This window comes from Elephas maximus, chromosome 1, assembly GCF_024166365.1.
Source record: "Elephas maximus indicus isolate mEleMax1 chromosome 1, mEleMax1 primary haplotype, whole genome shotgun sequence".
Lineage (NCBI taxonomy): Eukaryota > Metazoa > Chordata > Mammalia > Proboscidea > Elephantidae > Elephas > Elephas maximus.
Genome location: NC_064819.1, coordinates 27,004,764 through 27,022,786, shown reverse-complemented (window position 1 = coordinate 27,022,786; position 18,023 = coordinate 27,004,764). Strand labels below are relative to the sequence as shown.

Genomic DNA, 18,023 nt, shown 5'->3' with positions numbered 1-18,023 from the left:
ACAAGTACAGGGGTCTGGATTTACAACACATATTTTGGGGGGACACAATTCAATCCATAACAGGTGCTAACCCCTTGTACAGGCCTAGCTCCCTCATGTTCCATTTGTACACACCGATACTGTAGCGGTGTAGTGGTTAAGAGCTACAGCTGCTAACCACAAGGTGAGCAGTTCTAATCTACCAGGTGCTCCTTGGAAACCCTATGGGGCAGCCCTACTCTGTGCTATATGGTCTCTATGAGTCAGAATCGACAGCAACAGGCTTGGTAACCATGCCCATGGGGCCGTGGTGGCACAGTGGTTAAGAGCTTGGCTGCTAACCAAAAGGTCAGCAGTTTGAATCCACCAGCCTCTCTTTGGGAACTTTATGAGGCAGTTCTACTTTGTCCTATAGGGTCGCCGAGTCAGAATCAACTCAACAGCATCAGGTTTTTTCTTTTTTGAACTATGCCCATCCTTCCACAGGCACGGAACATGCTCCAAGCTTTCCTACTTCCTTGTGCTTGCTCTTGCTGTTCTCGTTCCCCAGAAACCATTTTCCTGCTCTCCAATCTCTCAACATGTCCCTTCTTAAAATCGTAGCTGCTCTTCACCCCAAAGCTCATCTCTTTAACAAGACCGTTACTCATTTCCTGCTTCCCGACACCGAGTCAAGAAGAATTTCTCCTGCCTCCAAACTCTAAGAGCGTCTTCTGTGGGTTTTTCCTAGGACTCCTAACTTTCTCCTCTGCATCTGGATTGTTGCATGTTTCTCCTATCTTTGCCCTGGATGGAGAACTGCCTGCTCCTTGCACCCTCAGGGTGGTGCATAATGATATACACGGCGGCGGTGGGGGGCGGGGGGCGGTTACCTGTGCGTACTGGACAGACTGAAGTGAGGACTGAGTTCACGCTCACTGGGAAGCATAGGCTGGTTGACTGTCCGTCTGGGTTGCTGCAGGAGATTTTAGTTTTAGGTGGTGGGCTGGGCTGGCTGACCTGCATCCTCGTAGTGCCAAGGTTTCATGTGTCTAGGAGTCTATGAATAGTAAAAGCCAAAGGCCACACTAGGCATCTTTTCTGCTTCTACCGCCAATTTCAGGTTTAGGGGTACCTCTTAGGGATCAATGCTTTAATCGCCCCTCACTGCACAGTGGACGTGTCAGGCTTCCAGAAGCTGACTAATGCTTACAGTCCTTTCCCAAGGAGCGCTCCCTGTTGATTCTGGGGGGAGCTGTGTTTTTCCTCTGTGCCCTCCTGAGTCTCCCAGGCCCTCTGGCCTGCCTAGCACAGGTGAGGAGTCTGAGGAGACACCCTATTCTCCTATCAGCATTCCCAAGGCCCCTGCTCTCCTGCTGGGAGCTGGAAAAGCCACAGCACCAGGCTCCCTCCTTCCCACTCTGTCTCAGCGCCCTGCCTTCTTGTACTGGACCGGGCCTGGCCCTGGGAGTTCTGTGGTCCCTCAGGATGAGGTGAGCAGGGTGCAGGGTAGGGAAGGAGGACAAAGAGTGACCCTTTACTCATACACCCTGCAGGGAAAAGACAGCGAATTTGACTTGAGCCTATTTTCTGCGTAATTCAACATCAAACAGCAACGAGGCCAAGGACCTTGCCAAGTTTTTGTTTTGTTTGTTTTTTTCCTTTCCTCCAATCAGCCCAGGGCGTTGGGGAGTGGGAGGGCGGGGGGAGGGGGGCTGTACAAGCTCTGGGGCTGAGAGGAAATGCTGAGCTTGCAGAAGCGGTCCATTGAGAGCCCCTGCTCACAGCGGAAGGGCGGCGGCACCCCCAACCTACTGCCACAAGGGCAGCTCTGTCCTGTGGGCGCTGGGCTCCCTCCCTGTCCACTGGCTGGGAGAGAACAACATTTCCTTATAAGGCCCCGGCCGCCTGGCCAGGGCTGGACGGCTCCGACAGACTGTAGCTTTCCATTCTCCTCGCCCGGCTCCAGTGCAGGCCTTGAATGTAGCCCTTGTTGTCAGGCCCCTCCTCTCCTCCGTGCCCCCCTCCCTGCCAAAGCCAGCCCCATTGAAGCAGGATAAACAGCCCAGAGGCCTCTCCCTGCTCCGGGCCTGCCACGGCTCAGGCCGGCTGGAGGCAGCACAGGGTAGAAAAAGAGCCCTGGGCACAGGGTCCCAGCTGGCCCTGCCTGTGCCTTACCTGTGCGTGCGGCCTCAGCGAAGGTCCTGACTTCTGTGAGCCTCCTTCGTCATCTGGAAAATGGGAATCTAATTGCCGCGGGGTCCAAATCTTTTGCATTGCTTTCAAAGCCCTTCCCGGTCAGGCCGCAGCCTAACGTGAGAGTCTAACCTCTGTCCACTCCGCCATGGTCAGGTTCCTCAAGCTCCTCCCCTTTTCTCCACATGCGCCTGGGCCCACTCAGGTCGTTGCTGCTTGGTGTGTACAGATTCCCCCGCCTAGTGTGGCCCCCATTAATTCGCCCCGGGAACTCAACCTACAGGGCCCCACACTAAATATGCCTTCCCACCCCTCACAGGCAAAATGAATCATTTCTTCCTCTTCCTTCCTCAGCATTTGGATGCACTTGTTTTACAGTCTTTCCGTTTTGCAACTGGAGTCCCTGGGGGTGGTGAACTCGACTGCCAGTCAAAAGGTTGGAGGTTCGAGTCCACCCAGTGGTACCTCAGAAGAACGGCCTGGTGATCCATTTTTGAAAATCAGCCATTGAAAACTCTATGGAGGACGTTGCTACTCTGACACATGTGGGGTTGCCTGGAGTTAAAATTGACCCAACAGCAATTGTTTTTCTGTTTGTTTATTATTATTTTTATACATGCTCCTTTCTCTCCTCTATCAGACAGTAGTCTCCTTAAGACTCAAATGGTCTCCTTATATCCCTGCCCTCTACAGCGTCAGGCACCTAATCGATGCTTTATGAAAAATGCCTTGTGCAAATACCTGCATGTACAGAGCTCAGAAGAAACAACTGGTATACACGTACTTTGTAAACTGTAAAGTCATGTGCACCTGTGAAAGGTAACAACTGTGTCAAACTGCCCTCCACTCCAAACTCTGCTCTTTGCTACTCTATCACAACCCCTTTTCTTGTCTGTCTGGCTCTATTTCCTGAATTTCAGGCTCACGGAGACCCCCCAGGTGGTTAACGTCTATCACTAAGTCATTACTCGTCCTTAGAATCCCAGTGTTAGGGACTGTTAATGGATTGGATTGTGTCCCTGCAAAAGATCGGATGAGGTCCTAACCCCTGGTACCTGAGAGACTGACCTTGTTTGGAAATAGGGTCTTTGATTAGACGTCTAGATGTCATCATTCAGGTTAACCTGAGATCAGACCTGAGTAGAATGGATCCTAACCCAATCTGAGTGATGTCCTTATAAAAGAAAGGAGACACAGACAGACAGTATGGCCATGTGAAGATGCAGCTACAAGCCAAGGAATGCCTGGGACCACCCAAAGCTTGGAGAGACAAGAAAGGGTCATCCCCTAGAGCCTTGGGAGAGAACACAGTCTTGTTGACACCCTGAATGGGAACACCATCCTCTAGAACTGGGAGACAACAAATTTCTGTTCTCATACGCCACCCAACTTATGGAATTTTGTGGGGCAATCCTAAGAACGAATACAAGGACCTTTAAACATTATCCAACCATTCCCACACTGATGAGTCCAGAAATGCCATATGGACAAGTAAGTGGACAAATGGAGGAGCTTCAAGTCCCCAGCCTGACCCCTTTTAGCATTTACAAGTGTTGGGTTCCACAAAGCATACCCTGAAAAAAAGAATTTAGTGGCTTTAGAAGTTCGAAGTGCACTGATTTATCCAATTCCGAAATTTGACAATTGAAGAAACGGAGCCCCCCTAACATCACGGGGGGGCCCTGGTGGTGCAATGGTTAAGCATTTGGTGCTAACCAAAATGTCAGCAGTTGGAATCCACCAGCCGCTCCTTGGAAACCCTATGGGGCTGTTCTACTTTGTCCTGTAGGGTCTCTATGAGTCAGAATTGACTTGATGTCAACAGGTTAACATCACAAGGGTCAGCCACAGAATAAGGACTGTCATGGGTTGAATATATCCCCCCAGAAATGTGTGTATCATTTGGCTGGGCCATGATTCCCGGTATTGTGTGATTTTTCTATATGTTGTAAATCCTACCTCTATGATGTTAATGAGGGAGGATGGGCGGCAGTTGTGTTAGTGCCGCAGGACTCAGTCTACAAGGTTGGATTGTGTCTCGAGGCAATCTCTCGAGATATAAAAGAAAGAAGCAAGGAGAGAGACAGGGGGACCTCATACCACCAAGAAAGCAGCACCGGGAGCAGAGCACGTCCTTTGGACCTGAGGTCCCTGTGCCTAAGAAGCTCCTTGACCAGGGGATGACTGATGACAAGGAGTCTTCCTCCAGAGCCAGCAGAGACAGAGATCCGCCCCCTGGAGCTGACAACCTGGATTTGGACTTGTAACCTACCAGACTGTGAGAGAATAAATTTCTCCTTGTTCAAGCCACCCACCTGTGGTATTTCCAATATAGCAGCCCTAGTTGACTAAGACAAGGACCATACTCGGTGTCCCTGGCTCTCACCCACCAAAGCCAGTGCCCCTGCACGGTTGCCATGCTAAGGAAGGGACAATGGGTGTAGCTGCAAATCTTGCCAAACTGAGCTTTTCTGGATCTGGGATACATCAAGTTCCAAACAGAGAATTTCAGTCTCCACCAGAACAAATCTTTCTGAAATGGGGATCCTGCAAATTATCAGGTCAGCAATATGCAAGCACGGAACAGTGAAGTATTGTGGTGAGACTGCCCCTCTATTCTCCATGTTCCAAGCAACAATTTCAAAGAGAAATATTTTATCCTGGATGAACTACCTTGTTTTTCATGGACATACTCATCTTTTCAGAAATGATGTTTGTAGAACGAAGCCCGTAGCTGATTATAAACCGTGATCTAAAACTGTGTGCCCAGAACCAAGTTCAGGATATCAGGTGAGTCTGCCTTGGACTCCGCCCAAGGGGATTTAGTTACTTGACTATCAAAAAGACCTTTTTAGAATGAGGTATCACCTAGGATATACCTGCAGGAAGCAAGGAGAAGTGGAAAGAATATCCAGCCAGGAGCTAGGAGACAAAACTCTCGTCCCAACTCTGACACTGTGAAACCTGAAGCAAGTTCACTGTCTTTATAGGTCTCAGTTTTGTCAACTATAAAATGGGAATACTGTTGGTCATTTCCAATGACAGAATTAGATCAGTCGAGATCATAGGTGTAAAATTGTTTATGAACCAAAAAAAACGGTGTCTAAACACAGGCTAGTTATGAATTTGGAGTGCTTCTCCCCTTGGGTTTGTTCTTCTGGGTACAGGAGAGAAAAAAAGCTTCATTTTCCAGGATCCTATAATATTTGCACCATCCTCCAGCCCCCTCTTGGCCCCTGGCAGCCAGGCCGTTGCTGATTACTTTCCAGGAAACTAAGAGGGGGTAAGATTGCTTCCCTTAAAGAGTTGCTTCAAGAAACTGTTAAGAGCAGACAAAGGGAGCCCCTTGTTCACCTCCCCTTCCTTCCCAGGTACAAAGACAAGGGGTTTGCCAAGTCCAGGCTCTGGGTAGCCTCTGGATGAATTTGGGAAGCCATTTCTCTTCTCTGACGCTCTAGTTCTCCATATGCAAAGTGAAGAGGTTGGAAAAAATGATATTTAAGTTTGGGGACAAAAGTGTAGTTTCTTGCCAAAACAGACACACTTTTGAGAGTGAAAATCTGGGTTATTAATGATTACCCCAGCATGACAAGCTAACATAGGACTGTCCCAGGCAAACCAGGATGTATGGACAGCTTATTAAGCCCTGTTTCAACCTAGACTTTAACTGGAATCCAAAATGACACTGATAAAAAGAAAATTCACTTCCCTCAATGTTGTCCTGGCCACTGAACTTTTGACTGATTCTATAGATTGCTTTTACATTCGTTTCAGTCACCAAGGACAAATTGGTATTAAGTCACATATATAAAGGAGTCTGCATATCATAAAGCCTTTCAGCATCCTTTATCTCCATTGCAACAGCCCTGTGAGACAGGCAGAAACCTCTTGTCTTCAAGTCAGTTCCGACTCACAGCGACCCCATGAGTATCAGAGTAGAACCGTGCTCATAGGGTTTTCAATGGCTGATTTTTTGGACGTAGGTTGCCAGGCCTTTCTTCTGAGGCACCTCTGGGTAGATTTGAACCTTCCACATTTCAGTTAGTACCCGAGTGCATTAATCATTTGCACCACCCAGGGACTCCATGAGGCAGCCATCAAATCCAAAAACAACCAAAAATCAAACCCACTGCCATCAAGTTGATTCCAACTCATAACGACCCCATAGGACAGAACAGAACTGCTCCATAAGGTTTCCAAGGCTGTGATCTTTACGGAAGCAGACTGCTGCATCTTTCTCCCTTGGAGCAGCTGGTGGGTTTGAACCGCCAACCTTTCAACTAGCAGCTGAGCACTTAGACACTGTGCCATCAGGGCTCCAAGGCAGCCATAAACAAACAAAACCAAATCTGTTGCCACTGAGTGGATTCTGACTCATAGCGATCCTATAGGACACAGTAGAACTGCCCACAGGATTTCCAAAGAGTGGCTGGTGGATTCAAACTGCTGACCTTTTGCTTAGCAGCCATAGCACTTAACCACTACACCACCATGGTTCCGGTGACCCTACAGACAGGTGTTAATCCCATTTTATGTATTTAAAAAAAGGGCCTAGAGAATGTCAAGGAGCAAAGGAAAGCCCAGCGACATCTTAACTCTCAGTCTTATGCTTGTTCCATTGGGCCAGGTCAGTAAGGGAGGCACTTCATTTGAAACACAAGCTGGTTTTGTGTAAGCTATCTGCCATCCAGAAACTTCCTTCTCCTTTCTTTACAATGATGCTCAAAGTACAGGTATTTGTCAGACCCCCTAAGGGGCCAGGACCTTATAATCAACTAAATTTATAGGTGAAGAAATGGAAGCACAGAGAGAAATGACTTGTATGAGATTATCCACTGAGACCCAGATTCAAGCAGAATTTAGATCCTCCAGTTCCTCCCTCTGCGCTCTTTAATGCTGTTGTCATCGAGTCGATTCTGACTCATGGTGGCCCCGGGTGGGCACAGTAGAGCTGCTTCATAGGGTTTTCAAGGCTGTGACCTTTCAGAAGCAGATCACCGGGCCTGTCTCCCGAGGCACCTTTGGGTGGCTTCGAACCGCCAAACTTTAGGTTAGTAGTCACGTGCTTAACCAGTTGTGCTGCGCAAGGACTGCCACCTTTTAATATTAACCAAACAAGTCTATTTAGGAAAGGAAAGGTAATTTATATCCCTTTCTTCCCTTTCAAAGACTCATAAATTACCTTCTGATTTTCTCATGTTGAGGATCTTCAAGGTATTACTTCCTCCCGTTAGCTTAGAGAAGTGAGAGCTGAGTAGATTTAGGTCTAAAGCATTGCAGCAGTCACTTCTTATCTCTCTCCCCTGTTTTCCCAGTGAAGGTTAAATTAAATGAGGTTTTCTGGTGGGCACAGCTTCCATAATTCAAAATGCTTACCAGTGTCCTGCGTGGCCAAACCAGAGGGAGCTCGGCACCAGGGATGAGCCCTTGGAGAGGAATAAGGAGACGTGGGTTTGTGTTCTGGTTCCGTCACTCTTTTGCTGCATAACCTTGACCGAGTTACTTCCCCCTTTGAGTATCAGTTTCTTCATCTATAAAAGAGTTGGATTAGGTGACATCTGGAGATTCTTCCAGTTCTAACAAGCTGTGAGTATGTAGTAATCAAATAATAAATTGGATACTTTTGAATGGGGGGGAGGCTGATCAAATAGTTTTTTGTCCACTAGCGTCATAGAAGTCATATCCCAGGAAAGATTTTGTTATTGCATCCTACTGGTGGGTACTTCATGTTGCCCTGTTCTCTGCTGCTTTGCGCTACAGCCGATTAGCACAAGTAATACCTGTGGCAACTAAGAGAGGCAAAGGGCTGGCGAACCTCTCCAGTCCAAACCCAGGGTGCTCAGTTAAATCAGAGGCATTACCAGGGAGCCTAATTGACTACCTATTGCCATCAAGTCAATTCCAACTCATAATGATCCTGTAGGACCATGTACAACTGCCCATAGGGTTTCCAAGGAGTGGCTGGTGGATTCGAACTGCCACCCTTTTGGTTAGCAGCCGTAGCTCACCATAGCTGTTAACCACTGTGCCCCTCCCTCATAAATTAATACAACTCTGCCAAATTCGCTCAAAGCTTGATCATTTATTTCTTAATTTATTACCTGCATTGAGATGACCACTGTATATATTTCTCTAAGGAATTTGTAACTACAGGCAAAATAATACTCGGCGACATTCATTGATGTCACTGCTTGAGTCCAAAATGTCCCTGAGGGTGGAGGAAAACTTTCCAAAAGACATACATTCAATGGCTTGTTCCTAATACTCAGGACCAACAGCCCAGCCTGTGATTCTGAACTGAGTTCAAGATTCATTCCGGCGGCCTTCCTTTTAAGTGGAAGATGCAGTGGTTGGAGTCAATCTAGCACTCCTTTCTCCTTCTTCTTATACAGAAATCCCTTATTCTGTGGAAAACCCATCCCATGTGTTTTGTATAAGACAGACCCTCCCTACATAGTCAAAGAGGCAAACAAATGCCCCAGACCTTGCCCATCACTGTACCCCGATGAAGGGCTCAGGAATGAATACATTAGCAAATTTGGGCCAATCCAATTCCTCGCTAGAACTTTTCTGCTCTCAAGGAAAATGATTATTTCCCCCACTGGATTTACTTAATTGGTAGAATGAGTCTTGTAGGCAACTATCCTGCCCATAATATGGAGAGAGTTAGAGAGAAAGAGCCCTGATGATGTATCATTTGAGCCCCTGAATACAGCTAAACCTGAAGGAAGACTACTCTTGAACTTCTCTTAACTCCCTCTTTGGTTTAGGCTAGTTTGAGTTAAGGTTCTGCCATATACACCCATCAGAGTCCTGACTCAAGTTAGCTTCTTAGTAAATCCTCCATAGAACCTTTGAATGTTAGAGCTGAATAAACTTCTGAATTGTTTGAGTCCATTGTATACATGGAGGTACTAAGAGAGCCATCTCAAGGTTACCAAAGAGGTTACAGACTAGCAGCCTGATCTCTGAATTAGTCTTAAAGGCCCCTCAGAGGCAGGGGCCTGTCTATGGAAAATAGTGTCTATGGCAATTAGCTTTAAATTGCTGAATGTTCTCTCACAGCTGGAGATGGAAACTGCAATGGCCAGTAGAAGCTGCTTGGGACTGCCCCTCCTCAAGCGGCACCTAGGGCATGTACCCTAAACCTGCCATACTAAGGTACACCTCTACTCAGAGGTCACCTAATCCCAGTCTTCTGTGTTTCTACAATATGAAGCATGGGGGGTGGGAAACATGTCTTAACCTCTTTTAACATAGAGCATCATTCTTCACAAGAGTCTGAGGAATGCCACATTCCTGAGTCTACCAAAAGTGATCTGATGGAACACGCATGTCATGCTTTTATTTCTTCATGGCTCTTTTATTGCTATTCTGACTCTGGAGCAGAAAATACCTAGGTCAAAATCCCAACCACTGTTTACTTACAAGATGTGGGACTTTGGACAAGTTACTTAACATTATCAAGCATAAGTTTCTTCATTTATGAATTGGAGGCAATAAAAAGGTAGTTCCCAATTTACAATGTATTTGAGTTATGACAAACTGCGCTTACGGCTGTCTTTTTTCTCTCTTCTTTTTTTTGTACATCTTAGCATTAGTAATATGTTCTATGTACAATGTTAAAATATATATATACATTCATATGTAATATTTCTAGCCCCCAAAGACAAATAAAGATTGGATTTCTAAAGATACTGATAATAAAAGGCAATAATAATGAAAAATAAAATAAGGTATTTGACTTACATCAGAACCAACTTACGATGGCGTCATTGGAACGGAACCCCATCGTAAATCGGGGACTATTTGTACTCACTTCATAGACCTGTTGTGAGCATTAACGACAAAATACAGGAAGAGTATTTAACCCATTGCTTGGCACACAGCACTCAACTTCTGACTATTACTATTAATTTATGACTTTTGAGACTACGCTGAGACACAAAACAGTTTGTAGATAAGAGAAGCCAAGGACCAGAGAGGATAACGGGCATGCCTAAAGCAACATGGTAGTTAGTAGAAAACCTGGAACCATATCCCAATTCATATGATTCTTAAAGTGTGTTTCATAAACCAGATGGCTATTTCAGGTTATGTTCACTCATTCATACATTCATTGCTTCTTCTATCATTCTTTCATGTGCTCATTAAATCAGAACGTATTCCCAGAGAACAATGGGCCCCTTCCAGCCCTAGATCAATCATTCAGAGATATGGTTTCTAGGCCCAGCTCTGCATAATTCACTACTGAGGCCAAGGGCCAGTGATTTCTCTTTGGGCGTCAGTTTCTTCAAGAAATTGGACAAGATGTCGCTAAGGACCCGTCCATACCAAGTTCCTATTTGCTGTTCTCTTTGCTACATGCTCAAGGACAGTGGTAGTTCAGTGATAGCATTCTCCCCTTCCATGAGAGAGACCCAGGTTCGTTTCCTGGCCAATGCACTTCATGCTCAGCCACCACCTTCTGTCAGTGGAGGCTTGTGTGTTGCTATGATGCCCAACAGGTATCAATGGAGCTTCCAGCCTATGAAGGAAGGCCTGGTAACCTACTTCCAAAAATGGAAACCCTATGGATCACAATGATCTGATCTTCAACCAATCATGGGAATGGTACAGGACTAAGTCGCCATGACTCAGGGACTGACTCGACAGCTGGTAACAAGTGCTACTTGCTAGTAGGATACAAAGATGCATAGTCATCGTCCTTGACCTCAAGGAGCCTCCAGTCAAGTGGAAAAAACAGATGTAATTGGTGTGTACTTGCTGTACCATGATGGAGTGCAAAACGTGTCACTTAAAAAATAATGTTTTAAATCAAACAAATTTGACATGACTCCCACATGCCAGGGTTGGCAGGAAAGTCAGTTTCCAGCATATTCTGAGGGGCGATCTTCCTTCCCCGAGGTGCATGACTGTGCCCAGGAAATTCGAACAGAGTTGCATACTGATGGCCCTTGGGCCCAATGAAGCCCATGCAAGTGTTTTGTTTGGCACACAGTTTTTTTTTTTTTTTTAAGTCAATATTTAGCAGCTGGGGGTTTCTCCTTAAAACCTAGATTCCTGGCTCCTTTTGCAAAAATACACGATCTAGCAATACTGCGGGAATCTTTGCCCCAAATGACAACTAACATCTTAGGGCTTTACCTCTACCTAGTTAGAGGTGAAAATTTGGCTTTCTCTTGAAGCAGGCTGTTTGCATTCAGGGAAGATGTCCATTACCTAAAAACCTGTTGCCGTCACGACTCATAGCGACCCTATAGGACAGAGTAGAACTGCCCCATAGAGTTTCCTAGGAGCGCTAATGCCCATTATGGCTTTTTAATTTTTCAAATTTAAGATGATTTTTGGTGGGGAGGAACCTGAATGTTTTGTAATAAGCTCAATGTATATGTTTTAGGGGTGACCAGTGGTGCAAACGGCTACGCACTCAACTACTAGCCAAAAGGTTGGTGGTATAAACCCACCCAGAGGCACCTTGGAAGACAGGCCTGGTGATCTGCCTCTGAAAGGTCACGATCTTGAAAATCCCATAGAGCACAGTTCTACTCTGAGGCACATGGGGTCACCCCAAGTTGAAATTGACTCCATAGCAACCACCACCAATAACAACATCTATCTTTCAGACTGAGATTAGACTAAATTAAATTTAATCTTTTAGATTGAGTTTAGACTAGATTAAATTGGAGTTTCTGATCTTAATGCAAATTAGATACTTATTTCAGCCTAGTTAGGGCCTGGAAACCCTGGTGGTGTAGTGGTTAAGTGCTATGGCTGCTAACCAGGAGGATGGCAGTTCGAATCCCCCAGGCACTCCTTGGAAACTCAATGGAGCAGTTCTACTCTGCCCTATAAGGTCTCTATGAGTCGGAATTGACTCCACAGCACTGGGATTTTGTTTTTTTGTTTCTTTTTCGTTAGGCCCCAGCATGCTTTGAAATTTCTTTGGGTGAAATGTTTCTAGACCTAAAACTAATCACTTTCCAGGTTACCTTCCTTTCCTCAAAGGGCATTCCAGTTGGTAGCTCTGGACCTTACTACAATGTACAGCTAAACTGACTCTCTAAAGACAAAAACCCCGATCTGTGGAGTTTGCCAATTTCCATGTGTAAATACCCCCATCATGGCCAAGTTCAAGGATGGTTGAACAACTGGGTCACAACATTTCTGAGATGCTAGCAATCAGCTCTTGCAAGCTGGTACAAATCAACTCAGCACGCCCAAAAACACAAAAGACAAACCCATTGCCATCGAGCCGAGTCTAACTCAAAGCAACCCTATACAGGACAGAGAAGAACTGCCCGATTGAGTTTCCAAGGAGTGTCTGGTGGATTTGACTGCTGACCTTTTGCTTAGCAGCCGAGCTCTTAATTTCAGAGCATGGGAATATAAAAATTCTGTTACTTTCCTCTCACCCTGAATTCTTTGAAGGAGACAGAAGAAACATGAAATATAACCTCTGCCTGCTCTCAGGGGAGTTTTGGTCTAGTTCAGGAGACAAAACTAACATCCTCAAAAAATCAGAGCACCTTTCAAGAAGAATGAATATCCTTCCAGATACATTCGCCTGAATGTCCGTAAGAATGTCAAACTTAATACATACAAAACAGATTTTTCAGATTTCTTCCCCAAGCTGTATTGCCGTCCCCCAAACTTCTCATCTCAATAACTTTCCACCCAGGTCTCAAACTGAAAGATAAGGAGTCACCCTTGATCCCTTCTTATTTCTCAGCCCCCTTGTCCAATCCAGCAGCAAGTCCTGTGTGTTCCACCCCACAATTGGTCTCCGACCATCTGCCTCCCTGTAACAACCCAAATATACTTCCAGCAAGTCTCCCCTAGAACACTGGCTTCCCTGTTTCCTTGCTTATCCCCTTCCTACCCCTTCCCCAGTCAGAGGGATCATATAAGAAAATAAATCAGATCATTTACTCCCCTGCTTTAAGTCCCCCAGTGGTTTCCCACCGAACTCAGAATAAAATTCCAGCTCCCCACTGTGGCCTCACAGCCCTACCTGGTATGGTCCCTGCCTACCTCTCTGACCTTATCTTAAACCCGGACCTCTCCAGCCCCTCTTTTTCCAGTCTCCTCTCGCTCTACGTCTCTGAACTCTCCAAGCTCTTCCTTACCATAAAAAAAAAAAAAACACCAAATCCATTGATTCTGACTCATAAACCAAAAAAAAAAAAAAAACTGGTGCTGTCGAGTCAATTCCAACTCATAGTGACCCAGAGTAGAACTGCCCCATAGGGTTTCCAAGGAGCAGCTGGTGGATTCAAACCGTCGACCTTTTGATTGGCCTTGTATATTCAGTGTCTCTGCCAGTTATTCCTTCTCTTCGTCCCTAAGCACTTGCCATGGCTGCTAGTTCTCATTCTTCAGATGTCTCCTCCTCAGAGAATGTCTTTCTGACTACGCTGTCTAAAGTAGCTCTTCCTGCCAGGCCAGGGAGTTCCAATTCCATCAGCCTATTAATGATCACATACTTTGTTTACTTGTTTATGATTTGTGTCCTTCCTACCCCCTCCCCCCCAACACACATACACCCCGGTGGTGTAGTGGTTAAGAGCTATGGCTGCTAACCAAAAGGTTGGCAGTTCAAATCCACCTGCTATGCCTTGGAAATTCTATGGGGCAGTACTACTCTGTGCTGTAGGGTTGCTATGAGTCTGAATTGACTCAACTGCAAAAGGTTTGGTATGGTTTGGTTTTTTCCACATCCACACACACACATAAAATGTAAATTCCATGACGGTTGTTGTTAGTTGTCATTAAGTCAATTCCAGCTCATGGCAACCCCATGTGTTAGAATAGAACAGCTCCATAGAGTTTTCTTGGTTATAATCTTCGCAGAAGCAGATCACTAAGCCTTTTCTTCTGGGGTACCCCTAGGTGGCTTTGAACCACCAATCTTTAGGTTATCAGTTGAGTGCAAACATTTCGTGCCACTTTATGGCTTGTTTTTGGTGTGTGACCTCTACCTAACACAGTGCTTAGCACATAGTAAAGCATTAAGTAAATATCTGCTAAACGAATGAATGAATAAGCAAATGAACAAATGACAAAATGAAAGGTGGGGGTGGGGAGATTCAACATCTCAAAGTTCTTTCTGACCTAAGATATAAGGAGTCTGTGGCTTTAAGAGTATGATTTTGTACATACTGATGTGTGTCAGGAAACCCTGGTGGCATAGCTGTTAAGAGCTAGTGCTGCTAACCTAAAGGTCTGCAGTTTGAATCCACCAGGCAATCCTTGGAACCCTATGGGACAGTTCTACTCTGTCCTATAGGGTCACTATAAGTCGGAATCCATTTGATGACAACTGGTTTTGGTTTGATGTGTGTCCGACTTTTAAGTCCAGCAGGATGCAGAAGGGAAGGGGATGGGTGAGGGCTCCAGCAGTCGAGGGCAGCTTCCTGGAGGAAGTAGTTTATAATCTGGACTTTTTCAGCCTTAAAAATTACTTATGTAAAAGACATTTGCCATTTTACATAAATAAAGGTTTACCCTAATGATCAATTCAATTGCCAACTACTTTAAAGCATTTGAAATGTGATTGTGTTTATAAAAACTTGACGGGCACACTTTTCAGGAACATCTAGCCCCTAAATTGCAATGCCCTTAAATGTCCCTGGGTGTGTATCTTTGTGGATTACCAGGTTTAATTTGATGCAGACAAAAAATGCGCAGAACTTGCCTGGAGGCCCATCAGCTCCAGCCCCTTGGCTAGCTAGGTATCTGAAGGAAGGATCTGTTCCACACCTCAGAGAAGACCCACTTAGGACAGGAAGTGAGTCATCTGTGTTCCGCAGAGGATCTGTGACAGGTTGGACAACACTAAATATGAAAGAGATTAAACTGGAAGGAAATCATGACATATTTGTTCCCTCCCACACTGTGCGACATTTCATAACCCCTTGGTACTTTACCCTGAAACTTTCAAAGCTGGGAAGGGCTTCAGAAATCACCTAGCAGATCCCTGAGCTCTCAAACGGAGGAAACTGAGGCCCAGAGAAGGAGGGCTACTTGTGCACATTCACACAGCATATTCAGAGTAGAGGCAAGATTGAATCCCTCTTCAGAGTCCCAGTAAATGTTATACAGAAACATATGCATAAAATTTTTTAAAAGAGAAAACCTGTTTTACTTATTTGTCTAATCTTTATTAGTAACTATTTGTTCACTTGTTGTAATTGAAAAATACAATTTTTAGCAAGTAACTTTTAATGATTTGGGGGTCCTGGGACATCCCCAAAGAATTGGTTTAAAATGCAGAAAAACATCTTCATGTAATGAAATAGAGGACAACATACACAACCTTACAACAAGAGGTAAATGTTATTTTAACTATCAGTAGTAAAAAAGGAAAAGAAAATCTGTCGTTTTAAAAAATGACAAAAGGATCTGATTCTTTTTTTATCTCTATGGTTAAGATTTAGAGATTACCACATGTGGTTTTCAGCAATTTAAAGTTTGAGATGGGAAAGCCATAGAAGGACACACATCAGTCTCTTAAAATGTTAATATGAAGTACTGGAAACTAGAGAGGAGTTATTAATAAAAAAGTGTGATTCTTTTCATATGTCAAATAATCAGTCCTAGTTTAGAGTGTAACAGTGTTTCAAGACACAGATACATGTAAACATCATAGTGCTTGACTGACAAGCAGAAATCATTTGCTCAATTCTGCTAAAACAAAAATCCTGTTAAGTCATTAATAGAAATTGAAGTTTCTTTAGTATATGATTTGCAAATCAGAGTAACATTTCTACTAGACAGTGAAAAATGTTCTAAAGGAAAAAAAGATCTTTTACAGATTCTTATATTCCAGTTTATCACTAGTAAATATTCACTGCCATGGAAACAGGGCCAGAGCACCGTTTACATAGCAACTTGCGGGCATGCAGCATTTTCTTGAAGAACAATTCAGATAATTGCTGATTTACTCAGATAATTTGCTCTAGTCTGAAGTTTGGAGTTTCTGTTGTCTAAGCTGCACATAAATCATTCTTTTAAAAGAGCACAATGCCCAAGGCTAGACTACTGTTTGACTTAAAGGTGATTTTAGGAAAACAGTTTTCTCAAGGCTCAAGTTTCAAAGATCATCTCGGGTTGAGAGCTTGGGCGAGGCACCTCAACCGCCATGGAATCCACAAATCAGGATTCCATAGGAATTAAAAATTCCATTCCTCAATTCCTTTACATTTAGTTGTTGTTGTTATTGTTAGCTGCTGTTACTTGGCCCCGGACTCATGGCAACCCCATGCACAATGGAATGAAACATTGCCCAGGCCTGCATCGTCCCTATGTGGATTGTGATCTATAGGGTTTTTATTGGCTGATCTTTGGAAGTAGATCACCAGACTTTTCTTTCTACTCTGTCTTAGTCTGGAAGCTCCACTGAAACCTGTTCGGCATCATTAGCAACACACAAGCCTCCACTGAGTGATGGTGGTAGCTGTGCGTATGTGCATTGGCCAGGAATTAAACCCAGTTCTCCCTCATGGAAGGCGAGAACTCTACCACAGAACTACCAATCTAGTCTGGTGTAAACTGCAGTAGGAATTAAAACAGAAACAATGCCTCTCTCCTCATAGCTCCCTGATTCACCCTCCTGGGTCCACCCACATCCAGGTCACCATCTCCCACAGGCCTCTGGTATGAAAGAGAGGGGGCTGAACCTGGAGTTAGTAGGCCTTCTGCTGTCAATCAGAAACCAGTGTTGGCGCCTTCTCAAACTTGGGAGTGTATAAGAATCACCTGGGGTACTTGCTAATATGCAGATTCCTGGGTCCACTTCCAGAGCATCTAATTTTCTAATTTAGGGATGGATATTCAGCATTTTAACAAGCAATCCCAGCAATTCTGATACAACTAGACAAGTGAACATGCTGACTAAAACCCTATTGAAGCTTTAGGGAAATCTTCCTTTCTCTGGGCCGCAATTTTCCCATCTGTGAAGCAAGAACACTGGACCAGGGTAGGAGTCTTGGTGGCACAGTGGTTAAGAGCTCAGGCTGCTAATCAAAACATCGGCATTTCAAATCCACCAGCCTGCTCCTTGGAAACCCTATAGGGCAGTTCTACTCTGTGTACTCTGTAATAGTCCTATAGGACTATGAGTAGGAATCGACTCAACAGGAACCGGTTTGGTTTTTTGGACTGGGATAATCTCTAAGGTCTCCTCTAGATTCAGAAAATGAAGATTTTATGATTTAGGAACTGGCTAGCCCTAGCCTTGCTTCTGGGTTCCCTTGGTAGCCCAAACAGGCCACGTGCTTACCAAAAAAACAAACCAAACCCACTGCTATCAAGTCAATTCTCACTCATAGCGACCCTATAGGACAGGGTAGAACTGCCCCATAGGGTTTCTAAGGCTCTAAATCTTTATGCAAGCAGACTGCCACATCTTTTTCCCATGGAGCAGCTGGTGAGTTCAAACCGACGACCTTTTGGTTAGCAGCCAAGTGCTTTAACCACTGCACCACCAGGGAACATGTTTACTGAAGCCAATAACTCAAATACAGGCAAATCATTCACACAGAGCTCAGTGTGACCTATAGAGGGATTCCATCCAAGATTCTCAGTTAGGTCCTCCCCACTGCTTGCCATCCAGAATGTTGTCTGTGACAGGCTCTCCTCTTGGAGACTGCTGGTCCTTGGATGGTCTGTCCTGGGTGGCAATGTCTAGTGGGTTCCTGCTTCTCTAGGCCCCACTCCTCCTCAGAACTAGAGACAATCACACCTGTCCCCTCCAGCCCACTATACAGGATGAAGCTCAGGACTGATCAGATTGAACAACACAGTAAAAAACAAAACCTGTAAAGAGAGTGAGTTCCTTAAAGATAAACGGCTTTTGTCATCCCTTT

General features: G+C 44.9%; 1 pseudogene; it reads right to left on the bottom strand.

The window, feature by feature from the left end:
- LOC126062252 (ras-related protein Rab-13-like) overlaps positions 1 to 2,430 on the bottom strand; it is a 29,801-nt pseudogene extending 27,371 nt beyond the window's left edge.
- Positions 2,431 to 18,023: the final 15,593 nt, after the last annotated feature.